Source organism: Notechis scutatus, chromosome 6 (genome assembly GCF_049901735.1).
Source record: "Notechis scutatus isolate UNSWTSFEM ecotype Mainland chromosome 6, rNotScu1.2, whole genome shotgun sequence".
Taxonomy (NCBI): domain Eukaryota; kingdom Metazoa; phylum Chordata; class Lepidosauria; order Squamata; family Elapidae; genus Notechis; species Notechis scutatus.
In genome coordinates this window covers 5,133,831-5,155,256 of record NC_142014.1, presented here as the reverse complement: position 1 = coordinate 5,155,256, position 21,426 = coordinate 5,133,831, and the positions used below count along the sequence as shown (strand labels likewise).

General features: G+C 45.0%; 1 protein-coding gene across 1 annotated transcript in view; it reads left to right on the top strand.

The window, feature by feature from the left end:
• Nucleotides 1-404: 404 nt before the first annotated feature.
• Nucleotides 405-21,426, top strand: part of CNTN1 (contactin 1) — a 290,436-nt gene continuing 269,414 nt past the window's right edge. Inside the window, exon 1 of the mRNA XM_087969240.1 lies at nucleotides 405-805. The gene's annotated coding sequence lies outside the window, so the exon portion shown is untranslated. The remainder of the gene's footprint in view (nucleotides 806-21,426) is intronic.

Here is a 21,426-nt window from a genome sequence, read left to right as displayed (position 1 = left end):
GTCGAATATTTAATTCTCACTCTTTATAGTTTTCTTCCTCTCCCACTGCTCCTTTATTTTTCTGTTCTTGAAATTCGACGTGTGCAACCCTTCTGGATAACGTTTTTTCTGACTCCCATATCCAACGAGTCCAACGACAGCCAACTGTACTTTCCGTGCTTGCGCCGCGACCTACATTTCGCCGCGCCCTAATTCCTTAGGAACGGCTCCCCAGATCGATGCAGGGCGCAGGCAGGTGCTCCGCTGGGGCCTCATTGTGGGGCGCATGTGCAAAAGGAGCTGCTTCCCCACAACACGGAGGTGACGGGTGGGGTTTGCTGCGTCGCTTTTGCATCCGCAATAATGTGTCACCGCGAGTAGAGAAGAGATGGGCGGGCGGGATGGATGGATGGAGCAGGGCCACTGACTCTCCAGGGGATCTAACGGTTGTGTCAGCTGGTTTAGTCCCACCAGTTCCCACTGACTCCCCCTGTCCGTGGCTTTTTTGCAACCGGCTAGCAGGTTGCGATGGCTTCTTAGACAGCAAAGCCCCACTCTGACCCAACATCGCCGGTCTGATTGTCGGGTCTAAGAGTGACATCACCCTCGTCCAATCAGTACCGGCGCTACTTTCAGTTCCCAGCCTCGGCCTGTTGCCCCCCCGATCGGCTCGGTCCGCCCACAGCCCCTCCGGCAAGGGCGGGCAACTGTCAAGACAGCGGAGTGGACAAGGCACTCCCAGGTACTTACGGCTGAGGCGGGAAGTCTTCCGCTGACAGCCCAGCTGTGCGCATCCATCCCTCTGCCAGTAGCTGCTACCGCACAGGTAGGATATATGCTTTTTCTTGTTCTTCGTTGCATAAATGGAGGTCTGGGGAGCCGCTTTAATTAGCAGGTGGAAACCCTGCCCAAACCCGGGGGGGGGAAGTGGCAGATGAACCGGGATGAATAATGGTGCCTCAAAATTTTTAGGGAATATGCGTCCTTCGAAGGAAGGGTGTGTCTGAAAAGTAACCTACTATCTGTAGAGGGAAAGGCCGAATCTGGCCGACAGCAGGTCATATTCTGGGGGAGGATGGAGAGAAGGACGGCAGGTCAACTATGCTATTCAAAGTCGTGGAGGAGGGTGCCAGTAGATTTTTTTTGCAGAGGGTGCTGCAGCAGCAGCAAGAATCTGTGCCTGGAATAATAATCAGCTCCAGCCAGCTTGGGCTATGAAAATTGGTCAGAGATAGATAATCTAGTGTCATTTCATCAAAAGGGGCTCCTAGCCTCTTTACCCCCATTTCCCTCTACAAAGCTTGTCTCTTTTCATATTAAAATATTTGATTTCGAGAGCACATCATCACAGCCACCAGGTCATGCATATTTCCTTATTATTTTGCTCTATAAAACAAACTTAGGCATGCAAAAAATGTTCTTGACATTTCCTGTCCTCTTTTCTCAATTGCTCACTTTTGGTCGAAAACAGCTAAGTGTCACTTACTGGAACAGCTAGAAAAAGAAAGGCAGGATTCCTCTTCTGCTTATTTGTAGAAGCATAAATATTATTTGTTTGTTTGTGATCTTTCTCTCCTGCAACAACAAAGCTGTGAAGTTGGATGGGCTGAGAAGGACTGAAGCTTCTCAGTGGGTTTCCATGATTTGAACCTGAATCTCTGTATTGCCAATCTTAAGCTTAAGAGAGGTGACATTTTACAGGGAAAACATGGTTTAAAGCAGGGATGGGATCTGACTGGTATAACTACCGGTTCTGTCTATTAGTGTTGCGCGCGCATGTGCGAGTTGTGCGAGTGCAATTTACAACCTGCTGAGCTGCCTGGACAGCTGAGTAGTGCTGCGTGCAAGTGCGCAGCATGTTGGAAAAGCCCTTTTTTCCTGCTTTTTCAACTGCAGCTGTGTCGCGCAAAGCAGCTGCAGTTGAAAAAGCAGGAAATAAAGGTCAGGTAAGAGCCCAGGCGGGAGGGTGGGCCACAACAGCAGCAGACATAGAACCGGTTCTATGCCTGCTGCTCTTCAGAACTACCGGTTCTACAGAGGTAGACAGAACGGGTAGAAACCCACCCCTGGTTTAAAGAGGTTGTTTGAACTCATAGGAGTTTTTATTGTGAAGACGCAACATGACTTTTTCTTTGAGGTATTTATGACATTTCACATATGTTAAAATATGTTCCAGCAAGACAAGATGAAGGGTGAGAAGACCTGTAAATCCTGTCAGAAAAGAAAAAGCATCTATTTTAAAGAAAATCAATCAATCAGAATAGAGCTGGAAGGGACATTGGAAGTCCAGCTCCCTGCTCAAGCAGGAGACCGTATACTAGGAGTCTTTAAACTTGATCGCTTTGAGACTGGTGGACTTCCAACTCCCAGAATTCCTCCTCCAGTCATGTTAGCTCAGGAATTCTGGGAGTTGAAGTCCACAAGTCTTAAACTTGCCAAGTTTGAAGACCCTTGCCGTATACCATTCCAAATTCCTGCGACCATTCTTCATGATTTAGTCTCCAGGCCTTTAATTGTCTTAGTTGCTCTTCTTTGCACTTTTTCCAAAGCCTCAACATCTTTTTTGTAACGTGGTTACCAAAACTGGATGCAGTATTCCAGGTGTGGCCTTACTAAGGTTTTATAAAATGGTACTAATGCTTCATGTGATTTTGATTCTATTCCTCTGTTTATACAACCAAGGATTGTATTAGCTTTTTTGGCGGCTGCTGCACACTGCTGACTCAGGTTTAAGTGATTGTCAACTAGGACTTCAATGTCGTTCTCACAGTTACTGTTTTTGAGCTAGATTTCGCCTAATCTGTACTTATATCTTTGGTTTTTCCTGCGCAGATTTTTTCTCCACATTAAATTTCATTTTGTTGGATAGGGCCCATTGTTGAAGTCTGTCAATATCTTTTTTGGATCCTGAGCTTGTCTTCTGGGGTATTGGCTATTCTTGCCAACTTAATTCATCTGCAAATTTGATGAGTTCCCCTTCTATTTCCTCATCTAAGTCATTTATGTAAGGTATATGTAATACACTTGTATTAGTGTACTAGTTCAGGGAGAGGGGGTGTTGGTCACATATTGTAGCATGAATGCACAGACAGCTGGAACTTGATCCAACTTTATGGTTGTGGAAATACGTTAGAATTATTTTTTTTAAACTGCAGACACATCTCAACATGAATCTTTAGCCTAGATTTATCTGTATTATTTGCATTTACATCAACAAAAGGCTTCACAAAACTCTTGCAGAAATATTTGGATTAGAAAGCAGAAATACTTCATAGTTTTAAACTTAGAATATTTATTGGCATATATTTTGATGGGCATTAATAGTGTTGGTTATAGTTCACATACATTTTAGTATTACTATTATGCAGGCAACCAGCACATTGGTTTTTCTGGTAATTTGTGTCCAATGTTTTATATATTTATAGAATAATTTACAGTTCTACATCTGAACAAAATATGCTTATGTTTCCTGCCATATTTATCTGAAATGTTCTTAAAATGTTCATATTGAATATGTTATACTTTTAAAATAATTCATCTTGATTGTAGTAGCATCTGTTGGTAAGAACAGAAAACTCCCACAGCTACCATTGAGTTCAGAAGAAGTGTTCCCATATTAATTAAAATATAATACCTAGGAATACTTTTCAATGCACTTAGAGAAAAATTACTGCTCTGATGTGAATACAAGAGCCAGTAAAACATATGTCCTTAGCCATATGTACCATCAAAATCAATAACTTATCAATAATGAGCAAAAATAATCCAAAACCAATTATCTATTCTGAGCAGATACAGTGTAGATAACTAAAGCCCACAACACACAACAGTATTGGTCAAAAGTTACTGTAATGTAAAGCACACTGTTTTACATTATTTCTATCAGTATTTTTGGTCCAGTTTATATGTTTGACTAGAGTGGTAAAATAGTGATAATCAAAGTTTGTTTTCTTAAAAAAGGAACAATTAAGTTAACAATAAAATTATTAACAAATCCCACTTCAGATATTTATTTCTTCACTGTAAGTTACATTACTACTAATTACCTACTGGATCAAATAAAACAATGCTCATACAGTGTTCACATAAATTAATAGTTAAACACCAAATATTTGATGTTTATCTTGATACAACTATAATGTAACTTTATTGGGTAATTTATCTTTCTATTTCAGAGATGGACAACCTGAGATTTCAGAGCCAAGTGAAACTGGATTCTAGAGACCTCTAAATATTGTTATCCCAAATGGAGAATAATTACACTTAGATTAAATGGATAATTTGGTCAACACTATCAAAAGCCAGTGAGAGATCAAGGAGTGTTAAGATAGATACACCACTGCTATGCTTCCTCTGCCCAAGGTCATTAGCAGGATGATCAAGGCTGTCTCTATATTGTACCCTGGCCTGAAACAGACTTAAATAGATCCAGATAATTTTGAAGTTTATATGGCTGCAAACTGAAACAATATGAGTCTGGTGTATAACATAAAAACATAATAATTATATAATAATGACAACAACAAAAACAAACCAATATACAAATGCAAAACTAAAATGTAAAATGGCAACCAAGTACAAACAAACCTCAAAGAGATCTGTCAGACTGGCTACAGCCTGGTCCCTCGGAAAGAACAACCCTGGTTATTGAGTCCATCTTGGAAGCAATTGGCCAGCTGGCATGCCAGTTCGCAGAACTTTTGGTTGTAAGCTGCCACTCCTCTGCCACCTCAGGCTGCTTCAGTAGCTAGGTCTGCTTTGTACTCCTGCATATAATTCCACATCTGGGTGAGGAAAACCCCCAGTTGCTTTGGGTCTCCACCGTACTTCAAACCAGGGCTGGGGACTTTGGCAACCCTTGCCTTGGGAAGATGCCTCCTCCCTGTGGAAGGGGCTGCACCACTTGAGCAGCAGGTGGCAGGACTGCGTGACTTGGGACGGGCCCAGGTGAAATTGGCAACCTCCCCTGCCGCAGCTGTCTGCATCGCAGTGCCATCTCCCACTGGTTCCAGCACGGTTTGAAGTCCAACCAACTGGGTGGACAGTCTTTGGCTTGGCGGTTTCCGAACAAGTCTCTCAGTAGTCTTTGGGCTTGTTCCTTCAGATTCTCCTGCTCATCTGGCTCCCCTTGGGTTTCTTTCTTGCCCCAATCACCACACCACTCCCATCTCCTGGCTCCGCAGCTTCCCCTTGTATATGTTACACCAAAGGCTTTCTCCTCTACCTCTTTATCTTTCATCCCCAGAGTAAGCAACCACTGGGGTTTGGGGCCTCTTCACTGATACTTGCATCCCCCAGCCATTTGAGTTCCTCTTTGGGGCAATATGATTTGACAGCTCCCCCCATGAGTTCCGACTTCGTCCAAGTCGCTTTCATGATTTATAATTTTTTGCTCAGTCTCCTCGGCAGACATTAGTCTCCTGGTTGACTGTTTTAGCAGAGCTTTCCTACTGTCAGGCTGGCCATAGCCTGCTCCCCAGGAAAGAACAATCCTTGACTCTATAGTTGTTAAAGAGAAGGTACTTTTACTAGAGATGCTGAGTGTAACATGAGCAAGGCAAGCTCTGGAGAAACCCATGTGAAAATCATATATTGAAAGCAAGTCCCTGTCAGCGTTCCAACCAAACTCTCCATCTCAATTCAGCTCTCAGAGACAAAGTCCATCCAAGTAAGGTTTTATTAGAGAAGTCATATTAGCACATCTGGGAAAACCCAAATCTGAAATCCCGCATTTTCCCCTGCTAAATTAAACTCACATCCAACCCCCTTACTGATGACCCTCAAGTCACACTCTCCAATTCATCTCCATTCTGAACTCCTGCCAAGTCCAGTCCTCCAAACTCCAGCGACTCAGTCTTGAGTTCTGCCAAAGAATGTTGTAGTTATCCTCCCTTCTCACTTTTCTTTCATTCCCACGGTTACCCATCCTCCCTTGTGGCAGCTCCAAATCCAATTCAAGATGGATGCGGGCTGACACCCCTAATATCCAAAATCCTCAACCCTGTGAGAGCAGTCCAATCCTGCTCCATTCTGATGTTTTAGGGTCCACCTTGGGGCGCCCGGCACAGCGGGCACCGCGCCCGGTCTGCATCAACTGGGCGGCCATCTTAAAAGTGCCCAGTGACCTCACCGAAGCCTTTTCGCAAAAAGTGGCGCTCAACCCTCGTGAGTTTTGGGGAAATGGCTTTCACCGAAGCTCATCCCGAGCGAGGCCCTTGATGAAAGGCCGGTGAGCTCACCCGGAAAGCTCACGGGCCTTTAAAAGGCGGCGCCAGCAACGCCGGGTCGGAGACGTTCCACGGTGCCTGGACCGCGGTTGGGGACCCTGTTTTAGAGAACCCAGTGCCTCAGCACCACTGTAAATTCCTTCCCCAGTTTTGGTGTCCTTGAAGGTAGGAAGATGGCTCGGTTTGGCACCTCTAGTTCCTGTTAGTGACCATACTCCCTAAATTCCCACAGTATTTTTTCACACCTCCAGCACTCTTCCCCTCCCTCATGGTTATGGCAGTTGCTAGCGAGCTTCAAGGAAAGTAAAGATAGGCATCTGACTGGAGGCTTCCATATGCCTATTTATATCCAATAAAATTGTAGCTACTTTGATCATTTATGAGCAGTTCTTGTGATTATTGTACAGAAACTGTTTTGCTATTATGTTATAGCCCCCCCCAATAAAATATGGAAAATACAGTATTGTAGTCCTACACATATACGTTTACATAGACACCAGCTGACTTCCCCACTGGCGGTGCTGGCTGGGGCCTAGCTAGCTCCCCCCCACCATCCCTGGGCTTGGCTGGCTAAGCTGCTACGCGGTGCTCTCCCAGCTCTTCCTACCATGTGATGGCTGCGGCACAGTGAGTTGTGGCAGAGGTGCTCCAACTGGGAGGGTGGGGACTCCTGGAGCTGCCTCCCATAGGACCACTGCCGCCTCTACCACCTCCGCCCGCTTCCTTTTGTCACCCGGAAGAGGCAAGTGGCAGTGGAGGTGCTTCAAAAAGGACTCCCAGGGCTGCCTTCCATAGCAGTGCCGCCTCCACCGCCACTCGCTTCCTTTCGGTACCCGGAAGAAGCGAGCATATCCCAGAGTCAGCTATCTGTCAGGATTCTGGCAGTTACTCCAATTAAATCATGAGTCTCGAGCCACACTCCCAAAACTTCAAAGGATTTATTAGAAGTCAACATGTCAGTATGACCTGGGCATAGACAACTCTGTAATACACTGTCATCCTTGACCCTGCTTTTTTCCCCACCCCTCTGGGTGTATCATAACTCATATTCTCCAATGAAACACATCCATAGCCAAGAGTCATCAGTCATGCTCTCCAATTAGATTTTTGCGCGGCAGAAGTTCAGTCATCTAATCAGTCTCTGAAGAAAATATTAATAGAATGTACTTTCAATTCGACACTACTGCCTGCTCTTTGAAACTCTGTTGACAACTATAAAACATGTATAGAAAAGGGTCATTGGTTCTCATCTGATACGACCTTTCTCTTTGGGTGCAGATAGCATTCAGGATTGGGTAATCTGTCACCTCTTGCTGATTGGACTGAGTCTGTCAAATCTTTGAAGACACTACCCCTGTTGCTAGGGACGTCCCAGAAATTGGTGAAGGAATATTGACAGACTGACGTGTGCTCCTGTAACAATAACATGCTCCATTATATTCGGAACAGACCAAAACAAGGTGGGACTGAATGCTATCTCCACCGAAAGAGAAAGGTTGTATCAGGTGAGAACCAACGACCCTTCTCCATTGTAGTGGAGATAGCATTCAGGATTGAGACATACCAAAACTGGCTGTCCTATGGGTGGGCCTAGTGCGGTCTGAATCCCCTAGACAGGATGGACCTTTTGCGGACCTCTCCGTCCAAAAGCTGCCCCAGCAGAAGCAAAAGAGTCCAGCTTATAGTGTCTGATGAACGGAGAAGGTGAGGCCAAGGTAGCCGCCCTGTAAACCTCCTCCAGAGAGGCCTGAGTGGCTCATGCTGCCATCGTGGCCACACTTCTCGTTGAGTGCGCTGTTATTCTTGGAGGAACCGCAAGTCCTCGGGTTAGGTAGGCTTTGGATATGTACAGTCTTATCCATGTCCTCATAGTCCAATGAGTAACCTTGCAGCCCATAGTAGAAGGTTGAAAGGAAATAAAAAGGGATTCAGACCTCCTGAAGGGAGATGTCCGCTTAACATAAATTTGCAGGGCCCTCCGAACGTCCAGAGTGTGCTATCTTTTTTCTAATGCATGCACAGGATGCAGACAAAAGTCAGGTAAGATTAGTTCCTGGGCTCTGTGGAACCACGAGTTCACCTTTGGCACGAACAAAGGGTCTAGTCTTAACACAACTCAGTTGGTGTGAAACACACAAAGGTTCTTCCTGACGGATAAAGCTGCCAAATCCGAAATCCTTCTGGCAGAAGTAATTGCTACTAGAAGGCCACTTTGCAAGACAAAAACTGCAGGGAAGTGGATCTCAGTGGCTCAAATGGGGCCTCAGTCAGTGACTGCAGTACTTTAGAGAGGTCCCATGTCGGATATCGAGGAACTACTGGATGCCTCAGGTTTGCAGCACCCTTCAAAAACCTGCGGACCGTGGGATGTCTAGATAAAGATTCCACTCCCCCCAAAGAGAGCACAGAGCACTAGGCTGCAACCTGCCTCCGCAATGTGTTGGGTGAAAATCCCTTGTCTAGGCCCTCTTGGAGAAAGTCCAGCACCTGGGTGATCGAGGTCCCAGTAGGGTCAATGTCAGACTTAGAACACCATTCGCTGAAAGCCTTCCAGGTTGCATCGTAGATGCGATTGGTGGAGGGTCTCCTAGAGGTTTGGATGGTTCTTATCACCTTGGAGGAGTAATTGTTCTGGATCAGAGATCCCCACTCAACCTCCACGCGGCCAATTGAAGCCACTGGAGCTCTGGATGCAATACTGGTCCCTGGCTGAGTGACACTCTGTCCACCGGTATTCTCCAAGGCCTGGAGACAGAAAGGTTTACTAAGTCCACAAACCATGGCCTTCTGGGCCAATGAGGGGCTACAAGAATGAGTTCTGCTCTTTCCCCCAACAGTTTCTAGATCACCCTCGGGATCAGGGTCAGAGGAGGGAAGGCATAGAGGAGCTCCTGTGGACAAGAGCTGCGTAAAGCGTCTGTTCCCACCATCCCCGGAACTGGAAACCTGGAGTAGAATCTCGGGAGTTGCGTGTTGTCCTGGGTATGAAGAGATCCACAGCTGGCACTCCAAAGCCCTCTGACAGCTCCTGAAACAAAACAGGGTGCAAACGCCACTCTGCATGGTCTATGGTGGCTCTGCTAAGCCAGTCGGCCTCAACATTGACCACACCTGCAATGTGCTCAGCTCTGAGAGATACCTGATGTCTCTCTTCCCACAAGCAGATTTGTTCTACCTTTAGTATCAAAGGCCACAAATGTGTCCCACCTTGGTGGCTAATATGCACCTTGGTTGACACATTTTCAGTCAAAACCAGGATGTCCTTATCTGAGACTGCATCCTCTAAGTCCTAAGCCCTAATCTCTAACCAATTAATATTATGGCCCAAATCTGCCTGGGACCATTGTCCCTGGACCACCCTGGATTGAATATGGGCCCCCCAGCCATTAAGTCTAGCATCCATGGTCAATACTAACCTGTCAGGGTCCTTGAATAAGAGTCCCAGGAAAAGGGCTTTAGATGACCACCATCATAAGGATCTAAAGACCTGCGAAGTTAATCTGACCTGTAGAAGGGAACAACTCATACCTGTCTTTTGATAAGGGAGAAGAAACCATTGGAGCACCCTGGCATGCGATCTAGCCCAGGGCACAATATTAATGCATGATATCATTTTCCCCAGGAGCTTGGAAAGCGTAGCCAGGGACACCTTATATTTAGATTTTACTTGCCCAATTAATTCCCTGATACTCTCCTGACATTCCTGGGATAAGGACACCTTGCAGGAAATAGTATCTATTACAGCTCCCAGATGGAGTAGAGAATTGGTGGCCTCATTGACAGAGAAGCCATGGTCCTGGAGCACCTGAATGGTGATTTCCATATCCTCTGTTGATCAAGATGGAGAGGATGACTGAACCATTATGTCATCCAGGTAACACTGGACTCTTACTAAGATGGCCCTAAGATGGGCTGCCAGGGCTGCCAACAGTTTTGTAAATGTTCTGGGGCAGATGAAAGCCCAAAGGGCAAGGCCCTATATTGATAATGCCTCCCATTATAGCAGAACCTGAGGAATTGTCTTTGGGCCGGAAGAATGGGACATGAAGGTAGGCCTCGGTTAAATATATGGAGGTCAGGAAATCCCCCTCCCTAATTCCCTCCAGAATTGACTGGAGAGAATGCATCTTAAACTGCCTGTATTTCACCAGGCAGTTAAGATGCTTCAGAATTGCCCTCTATCCCCCTGAGGCTTAGGGGATTACAAACAAGATGGAATAAAATCCCATGCCCTGTTGGTCCTCGGGCACCGGCTGCATAGCCTGGATTTCCAGCAGGTGCTGAATAGCTGTTTCCATAAGGATCTTTCTCTCTGTGTTCTTAGAGACAGGACAGCGAATAAAAAATCTCGGGGGTATAGAAAGAAACTCTATAGAAAGGCCCAAGTGGACTGTCTCCAGTACCCAGGTGTCTGTGGTTACTTCCTCACAATGCCTGGTAAACAAGGCCAGACGTCCCCCAATGGGAGGGTTAACATGTAATTTATCTGGGGCTTCGGAAGGGACAGCCCCCAGACCCTCGAAAGGGTTGCTTGTTATTAAATGGGTGATTTCTCATCAACGCTGCCACAAGAGTCCAGGAATGGGTTAAGCTCTTCCTTCTCATAGAGCTGAGTCTGCCACTATAAAAAGCCAGCCCTTGGCTGGCCCGCCCATCTTTTGGCTCAGCTTCTTGTCTGAGAGCTAGTCTCTGGAAGGAGTGTTTTAATAAAAGATGAAAGAAAGTGCTAAATCTAGGAGACAGCAAATCGTTTAAAATCCAGCTCCTGGGGCTCTGGTAGAGCTCTGTCTCCAGGAGAGCAGGGATCCACTCTCCTCCAGCACCGAGGTTTCGGCGCTACCTCGCAAAGGGCTACAGACCCAGGGAGTATTCGGAGGAGCCTCCCATGCAGTCCCATCGATCGCATGGCTCATGTTGCTGCCGCCGCCCAAACTGCTTCACAGCTGACTCCAGAGCTTGTTGTTGCACTGTTATTCGATCGCTCGGGGCCTGGTAAGCACCTATAGAATGAAGAAGGTGGTGAAGCCGTCCCAGAGCCACTCCACGTGGCAGGCAGCCATGTTGGATTTGCCAGGCAGCCATTTTGTTTTGGGGGAAAAAAGCTTCCCCAGGGCCTCATAGTTTGTAACTCGCCTGGCCCAAAGCAAAAGGCAGCACCCCAGTGGAGGAGGTTCACAGCACCCTGACTGTCTGCTCTGTTCGCAATATGGAGAGGGAGGCCCCACAGCCAAGGCCCAAAGGATTGGATGAACAAAACTCTCAAGCCCCTTTGAGGAAGAAGAAAAGACAAAGAGGCCTTTCTGTTAATAGAAAGACTGTAGCTAAAATCAGAACCAAAGCCCTAGCTCCCAGAAAGACTTCAAAATCAGGGCTTAGGGCTGAGAAGAGAAGGCATGCTGCACTTGAGAAGCAGTTTGCAAAGACTTTGGCACAGATGTAGGCCCAGATTTAACAGGGCTCTCACTCTGGAGAGGTGCACGTTAGCCCTGAAATTTCTTCCAAGGAGGGTGAATCTGCTCCCAGTCACCTGTTAGCATGGTCCCCAGAGAGAGCGGAAGAAGAACAGTTTCCTCAGGACCTAAGCAGATCAGGGTCTTCTTCCAGACAGGCTACTTGGGGGCCTGGCCCTTCCTTTCTCGATGATCAGGGTGTTCAAGGGGCTTAGGCCTAGACCTGAAGCAACCTTCACCCCCACAGCTGCAGGCCTACATCCTGTGGAGAATAGGCCTGAGGACCTTAGGGAAAATTGTCTCTGTAGCCATAAGGCAGGGCCTAGGATTTAAACAATTCCTTCATCGTCAAGTGTACCCCACTCTCAGAAGGATGTTCCCAGGCAGCAGTTCTGTTTCCAGCCTTCCCATTCAGAATGGGGGAGGAGGAAGAGGAAGATTATTCCAAGGCCTCTGACCAAAGTTGCTCTACTCATTTTGAGGAAGAGGAAGGGGAACTCATAGACCCCAATATGTCTGAGGAAGAGGATTTCAGAGTTGATGAGCCTCCCTTAGTAGGGGTTTTTAGGCCTTCCTTATTCAAGCCTTTGTTACACAAGGCTTTGGTTACTGCACAGTTAAGCCCTGAGGAAGTGGCCCCAGAACCACAGGTGACCACATCTGGCTACACTGATTTGTTGTTCTCCAAACCAGTGGTGCGTATGGAGGTTCTCCCCTCCCCACTAATTTTCCTTGACTTTGTGAAGGAACCGTGCACCTCTCCAGGGATGGGGCCTCACCCATCTGCTAACAACAGATGATTCTAGAACATGGGCCTGTCCCTGGCCAATGCCCTGCTGGTGCCTTCGGTGGATGCTCCAGTGGTGGCATCGTTTTCTTCCTCAGGTACCCGCACCGAACCAGAGGATGTGCTCAAGGAAGACAACAAACGATCGGAGCAGACCCTCAAGCGCACTCACCAGGCAGAGGCTTGGGTGATTAGAGCATCAACGGCAGCCTCATTCTTTACCAGATCTTCACTGCGCTGGCTTCACCAGCTTCAGGAGAGGCTCCTGGCCACTGAATTCAGAGCACACCAAGATCTCAATAAGATAATCACAGCGGCAGAATTTACAGCAGATGCCACTCTGAACTTGGCCAAGTTCCCTTCCAGGGCCATGGCTTCTTCGGTGGCGACCAGGCAGCTACTTTGGCTGCACAACTGGCAATCTGACTCCCGCCATAAATGGAAGTTGGCATCAGCTCTGTGCATGGGTGATAAGCTATTTGGCGACGTCCTTGAACCATACTTGACGGAGACCAAGGACAAGAGGAAGGTCCTCTCTTTGGTGGGGAAGAGGTCCGAGCATCACCCCGGATCATACTATTGCCCCTTGTCTTTCAGACCCGAAACCAGCTCTCGAGTCTCTAGAGGTCAGAGGCCCTTTGCTACTCGCCAAGAACAGCGTCCTGAAACTTCCGGCAGACAGCAACAGCCTCCCAGTAAACGGCCCTTTCAAGGGGGAGGAGGTCATTCATTCAGATGCTCAAAATGAGTGCCCCATCTCCCCCCCATCGGAGGCTGTTTGACTTTCACCTCCAGATGGGAGGAGTCTACATCGGATGCCTGGGTTCGTAAGACGATGAAGTCGGGCCTCCAACTGGAGTTTCTCTCCCCACTTCCACAATGGTTCATCCACTTCCCCATGTCAAGGGACAGCTCTAGATGGGCCCTTATGGAATCAGCAATCCAACATCTCATCGACATATGAGCCATTCAACCGGTTCCTGAGGATCAACAAGTGCAAGGCTTCTACTCTCACCTCTTTGTGATCCCAAAGGCCTCTGGGGGGTGGTGAGCCATCTTGGATCTTAAATTCTTAAACAAATTTATCCCATACAGGTGTTTTAAGATGCAGACCTTGCATTCTGTCCTTGAGAGCGTTCAAGAGGGTGACTTCCTCTCCTCCATAGACCTCATGGACGCTTACCTCCATATTCCTATCTGGCCTCATCACTGCCAGTTTCTCAGTTTTTGTTATCAGAATGACCATTTCCAGTACCGGGCACTACCTTTCAGTCTCTCGTCGGCCCCAAGGGTCTTCACAAAAGTCTTGGCAGCTTTGGCAGCTTCACTTCACACCATACCAGTGAGGGTCCAGTGCTAGCCCAACTGGCAAAGGGGAAAGTCTTCACCAAACTAAACCTACGAGAAGCATATTACTGGGTGAGAATTAAGGAGAGGAACAAGTGGAAAACAGCATTCAATTGTCCATTAGGGAGTTTCCAATTTAAAGTGCCATTCTGTCTCCCAGGGGCCCCTGCTGTATTCATGCAACTGATCAATGTGGTGCTGCATGAGCACCTGTACAAAGGGGTCGTATATTTAGATGATATTTTCATCTTCACTGAAACCATGGAGGAGCACATCAAACTGGTGCGCCAGTAGTCAAGAAACTCCTAATGGCAAACCTATATGCAAAACTATCCAAGTGTGAATTTCACAAGAATAGCCTAAACTTCCTAGGATACTGGGTGTCTAATGAGGGGGTGGAAATGGACCCAGGAAAAGTCAAAAACATCCTAGACTGGCAACCCCCTTGAACCCGTAAGCAATGTCAAAGCTTCCTGGGGTTCTCCAATTTCTGTAGACAGTTCATTCCCTCCTTTCTGAAATCAGCCTCCTAATCATCGAACTTTTAAAAAGTGGGAGGAGAGAGTGAAACTCTGACCAGGTCAGCCCCTGAAATGGACCCTTGATTGCCAGAAGGTATTTGAAACATTCAAGAGACTCTTAGCCAAAAAGCCAATTCTTAAACATCCAGACCCCAAGCACCCCTTCCTGGCCCAAGTGGATGCCAGCAATGTAGACATGGCCACAGTCCTCCAAGAAAACACCAAGGGGAAACTGCAGACGTGCTTACACCTCTCAAAACCTGACAGAGACCGAGAGAAGGTGGGCAGTATAGAAGAAGGAAGCATATGCCAACATATAATCTATTGCCAGGTTATTTGGGCCCTGCTAACCTGACAACATTTCCTTAAAGGAAGCCAAGTGTATGGATTGACCACAAAAACCTGGAGGTGCCTAGGACCCTGTGGAAACTTTCACCTAAGCAGGTTCGGTGGGTGCAGTACTTCAACTGATTCACTTTCATTTTAAAGTACATCCTGGGGGGGGGCATTTTGGCAGACCCTTATCACAAATACCATAGTACAGCAAGCATGAGGAAGTGGTCCATGCCATGATACCTCCCTCTTCCCAGAAAGAGGTGCAAGCCACCACCTGACAACAGGCACAAAAACAAAGAACTGAAGAGGATGGGTGTCTGCCATGAAAGCTCCAAATTGAGCTGCCAGACGATCCACGGTACCGGGACAATAAAGGGCTACTGACCTTTATTCAGATTCACTAGCCTAGAAGGGCTCTAAACTGTATGTCCCCAAAGTCCTTCACTTCAAGAAGCCACAACATGAAACAAACTTCAGTTTCCTGAAAACCTTGCACCTGGCGAGGAGGCAATTTTGGTGGCTAAAAGGGACATTGAGAGCTATGTCAAAAGCTGTGCAACATGTGCTGCAATGAAAAAGCAGCCAGGAAAACCACCAGGAGTGCTCCAACAAGGAGCTGACCTGTGCTGTCCATTGGACAAAATTGCCATGGATTTCATGTTAGGCATCCAGAAATTATCCATGGTAATCAGTCACTCTGAGACAATATAATCTCCAACTGATTTATTAGGAACAGCTCTATGGCATTTCCAAAAGTGAAAGTCATTTTTGCATGTTACACAAAATCCACCTTTTCTCCTCCCACTTCTACACTTCATTAATCACGAGAACCAATTAACTGCAGCTGGAATTTCTTAATGCGACATGCGGAATAACCTTGAACTTTCCAAAACCTCCACCCCCCCTTTTCATTTTTGGCAGCTGAATCTCAGAGCTGACGTTTCATAGTAGAGCTCCCAGAGAGTGGGGGAAATACAGTCACTTGGATGGTGATCAATCTCTTCTCCAAGCAAGCCCACTTTATAGCCTGCCCAGCCTCCCAACAGCACACAAGCTAGCTAAAATTTATAGGACCTTTCCCTATCATGAAGATTATTAACCCTGTCACAGTGGATCTGAAACTCTCCCCATCTCCTAGAGCAGGGGTGGGCAAACTACGGCCCGCGGGCCACATCCAGCCCGTTGGTCTTTTTAATCCGGCCTGCCGAAGATTGGTACAGAATTAAGGTTTGATGTGAATGATTGAATGATTGCATTCATTTGATTTTGACTTGTAATGACAGGCATTTCGACACCAGGTGGCGGCCTGTCTGTCAAATTTTAAAAGTCAATGAGGCCCCCGAGTGAAAAAGTTTGCCCACCCCTGTCCTAGAGGAAGTGCATCTGATTTTCCACAGTAGCTTGTTAAATCCAGTAATAAGGTCTCAGTAGACCAGGCAGCCCAAAAACCAATCATAGTACAGGGGAGACACATGACATAAAGAGAATACTAGATTCACACTATACAAAGGGAAGCTACAATAACTTGCACAATGGAAAGAGTACCCATTGTCTGAAGCCACTTGGATAAAAAGTTGGGATTTAAAAGCCGATAGGCTAGCTAAGAAATTCCACTATAAATACCCCCCAAAGGCCAAAGGGACCTCTGGGGGGAGAGGGGGGGATGATGTAAGACTAATATATTCTCCATTTGAATTTTCCAGGAACTTCTCTCCAGTTAAGAGAGAAGGTCTGACTGTCAACTCTGAAACTGACCTGGTTGAAGCCATTTTTTTCCCTGACTCATAGTTGCCACGAAGTTTGAAAAGGGGAAAGGAGAGGGGAAGGAGATAGACCAGCTACCAGTCAAAACAAAAACTTTTCTTATGGTAACCAAGGTCATCCCAACAGATGGCAGAGGAGTGATCAAGCAGCCTCCTAACTACCTTCATTGGACAACGTGATCGGTGACACCTGGGGAGGGAATATTTGCTCTTTTAATTGAGGAAACCGTGGAACCTTTAGAGTTGGTTTTCACTAGCTGTGCCGATATGATAGCAATAGCACTAGACTTAAATACAGCTTCACAGTGCTTTACAGCCCTCTCTAAGCGGTTTACAGAGTCAGCATATTGCCCCCAACAATTTGGGTCCTCATATTACCCATCTCGTAAGGATGGAAGACTGAGTCAACCTCGAGGCTGGTGAGATTTGAACTGCCAAATTGAAGATAGATGGCAGTCAGCAGTACCACACTCTAACCACTGCACCACCATGGCTCATAATATGTCCAATAAACATGTTCTTTGAGGAATCTATCTGCCTTGGAGTTTTGCTTTTGGTGGATGTGTTATTCGGAACCCTGACAAATGGATGACCTGGGCAACCTCTGTTTCATGTCCTGGGGAATTATCACTGGCACCAAAGGTCTGGTAGTCTTCTGTCCACTAATTCAGTCCTGTTAATTTCTTACCCTTATTGAGCTATTAGTAGTGTTCTGATCACTGAATAGGGACTACTAGTTTTTTTTAAAAAAACTTGTGGATTATTTCTTCTCTCCCGCACATTATTTTTTGTCATCATAGCTATGTTACATGTTTTGGCCAAGTACAGATTATAATCCCTTTGTTCTTTTAAGAAGGTTGTGTCCCAATCAAGATTAACCTTTTGTTTCTTTATCAAAGTTTAGGAGGTTTAAATAAAATCAGCCATTACTGAGTTTTACTTAAACTGGAGCAAATAGTTATAGCTTGTAATACTTTAAATTGCAGAAGGGAAGACGCAAAAAAGGGAAAGAGAAATAGGGAAAATAAATGTTTCTTAAAATCTTCATGATTACATCAAACAGGGAATAAATTTATTTCTCTGTCCATGGTTGATAAATTTGTAGATGGTGTTAAGTGTAGGAGAAAGAAGAAACCAGAATCTTTGGAAGAAATCAAAAATGAAGGGAGTAGCTGGATATATATATATATATATATATATATATATATATGTATGTATGTATGTATGTATGTATGTATGTATGTATGTATGTATGTATGAATGATGTATGTACATGTATATGTATATGTATATATATAAATCTCTATACCACAATCACCTGGACACAAACAGACCCCCCCTAATACCTCCAACCCAAACATGCCCCAGCCAGCTACCCAAATAAAACCTAGCTTCCTAATAAACAATTGTCGGGTATTCACAAGAAACCAAGCTGCACTAAAAACCCCAATACACAAAACACAATGTTGCCAGCTAATCAAGAACACAGTAACTCGAAGACCAATAAACACAGACCTAGACTCCCAGCCAATCAGGATGAAGAAAAAACTATTCAAATAAAGCACAAAGTCAGCACCAAATTCAAACAGAAACGGCTCCTAAAGCCTGACACACACGATTAGGAAAAAACCCAATACTCAAGCCTGAGGATGGCAGAAGAGATTCTGCCAAAACGTCGCTATACCTTTCAAAGCACAACTCTTAAGACGTGGGAAAATACCCGAAGAAACCTAAACACCATACATATAAATACCTGAACACCATACATATAAATACCTAAAACATAAGAAAACATATGTATGTATGTATGTATATGTATATATGTGTGTGTGTGTACGTGTGTGTATATATATATATATATATATGTATATATGTATGTGTATGTGTATATATATATATATATATATAGTGTTAGACTTGTAGAATGAGACATATTTACACGTCATTGTGTTCTTTTAAAGTTGCCACATGCGTTCTTTTTCAGCAGCAATCTCATCTGCCATCATCAGGCTTCTGCTGATGAGAAGCCTGATGATGGCAGATGAGATTCTGCTGAAACGTTGCTACAACTTTAAAAGAACTACAAACGACGGGAAAATACCCGAACCAAGCCGAACACCATACATGTAAGTACCAGCGAAAACTTAAGAAAATATATATATATATATATATATATATATATATATATATATATATATATATATATATATATATATATACACATACACTCACACACACACATACATATATACATACATATACATATACATACACATACACACTCATACACACACACACACACACACACAAATATATATTTATGTTTTCGCCAGTATTTATATGTATGGTGTTTAGGTTTCTTCAGGTATTTTCCCACGTCATTACCCATGCTACAATTTATATATATGTATATGTATATGTGTGTGTATATATATGTTTGTGTGTGTATGTGTGTGTATGTGTATACATACATACACGAACATATTTGTTTTCTTAAGTTTTCGTGGGTATTTATATGTGTGGTATTCAGCTTTGTTCGGGTATTTTCCCATGTCATTACCTACACTACAACTTTAAAAGCACAACTATAATGACGTGGGAAAATACCCGAACAAAGCTGAATACTATACATACATACATACATACATACATACATACATACATTGCTCAAAAAAATAAAGGGAACACTTAAACAACACAATGTAACTCCAAGTCAATCACACTTCTGTGAAATCAAACGGTCCACTTAGGTAGCAACACTGATTGACAATCAATTTCACATGCTGTTGTGCAAATGGAATAGACAAAAGATGGAAAGCATAGGCAATTAGCAAGACATCCCCAATAAAGGAGTGGTTCTGCAGGTGGTGACCACAGACCAGTTCTCAGTTCCTATGCTTTCTGGCTGATGGTTTGGTCACTTTTGAATGTTGGCGGTGCTTTCACCCTAGTGGTAGCTTGAGACGGAATCTACAACCCACACAAGTGGCTCAGGTAGTGCAGCTCATCCAGGATGGCACATCAATGCGAGCTGTGGCAAGAAGGTTTGCTGTGTCTGTCAGCGTAGTGTTCAGAGCATGGAGGCGCTACCAGGAGACAGGCCAGTACATCAGGAGACATGGAGGAGGCCGTAGGAGGGCAACAACACAGCATCAAGACTGCTACCTCCGCCTTTGTGCAAGGAGGGACAGGAGGAGCACTGCCAGAGCCCTGCAAAATGACCTCCAGCAGACCACAAATGTGCATGTGGCTGCTCAAATGGTCAGAAACAGACTCCATGAGGGTGGTATGAGGGCCCGATGTCCACAGGTGGGGGTTGTGCTTATAGCCCAACATCGTGCAGGACGTTTGGCATTTGCCAGAGAACACCAAGATTGACAAATTCGCCACTGGCGCCCTGTACTCTTCACAGATGAAAGTAGGTTCACACTGAGCACATGTGACAGACGTGACAGGGTCTGGAGACACCATGGAGAATGTTCTGCCTGCAACATCCTCCAGCATGACCAGTTTGGCAGGGGGTCAGTAATGGTGTGGGGTGGCATTTCTTTAGGGTGCCAAAAACAACAGCAACCATAAGAACCTACGTCCTCGCCCTGACCTAACCATACAGCAATGTGCCGGCTCCGTGTACTCCGCACAGAACTCAAAAAACGTTGAGACAATGGAGAGAAGGACCTGTACATTGACTACTGTGCTGACTGTATCAAAAGTAAGTCATACAACCCGCAACTCAACTTTAACCTTCAACCACAATCCTACTTCAACTAATCCACCATCACCCAAGACTAGGCACACACGCCCCTAACTTCCTCAATTCCAGCTACAGCTGGCCTTAAATGCAAGCTACTCAATGCAAGAAGCCTTGTGAATAAAATACTTGAATTTCTCCTCTTACTAAATATGGCTAAATTCGACATCATATTTGTCTGTGAAACATGGCTCAATGCATCTCTCCCTCGCTCCATTACCACAGTAAGAGACTATCATGTTTACCGATCAGATCGTGAAATTCGTAGAGGAGGTAGTGTTGCTATCTTCTATAAAAAGTCCTTACATCTAAAAAACATCCAAGTTATCCGGGAGCTTGCTCTTCCTGAGACCATCATCTGTGAACTATCCTTAAATATCACATTTCGATTCTTACTATGTTACAGAGCACCTGATTATGACATCGAACATGTAAACAAGCTAAATTCACTACTAACATAGGCAACATCCTGCCCACACGCTTTTATCTTTCTTGGTGACGTCAATCTACCTCATAATAATTGGATCCTAAACTAATGTACAACTGAACTCATACATGCAACCTTCTACAATGCTGTTACAAATCTGGGACTGGAACAACTAGTAACCAACAATACTAGACTTAACAACTGCCTCGATCTCATCTTCTGCAATAGTTTGAATTTAATTTACGGAATACAAACTAAAGAACCCTTTTCCAACAGTGACCACAAAGACTTTTGTCTCAAAATACGCCCACACAAAAATCATCACAATGATGTAATCCCCAATTATAACTTCAAAAAAGGCAACTATGATCTTATAGACAATGATCTCTCATCCCTTGATTGGCAATTTCTATTCACTGGATGCAATATTGTTGAAGACCATTACAACATATTTTTACTTGAAGTCAGAAGAGTCATCAAACTATATGTACCAATAGCAACTCCCAAAACAAAAAAAGAAACATTACCCAAAACAATAAGGAAACTTCAATCCAAAAAGAGATCACTCTGGCAGAAAAACAAATCTGATCACATTCCCAACTTCAAAAGCTGATACAAAAATGTATGCCACCAGATAAAGACTGAATGCACCAATTATCACATTAAACAAGAGGAAAACCTACGCACCAATTCCACCTGCACTTTTTACAATTTTGTAAACAACAAACTAAAAGACTCAAGGTCCATCCCACCCCTGATAGGATCTAATGGCAAAGACTGCAACGACGATACCATTAAAGCCAACCTCTTTAACACATTGTTTGGCTCAGTATTTGTA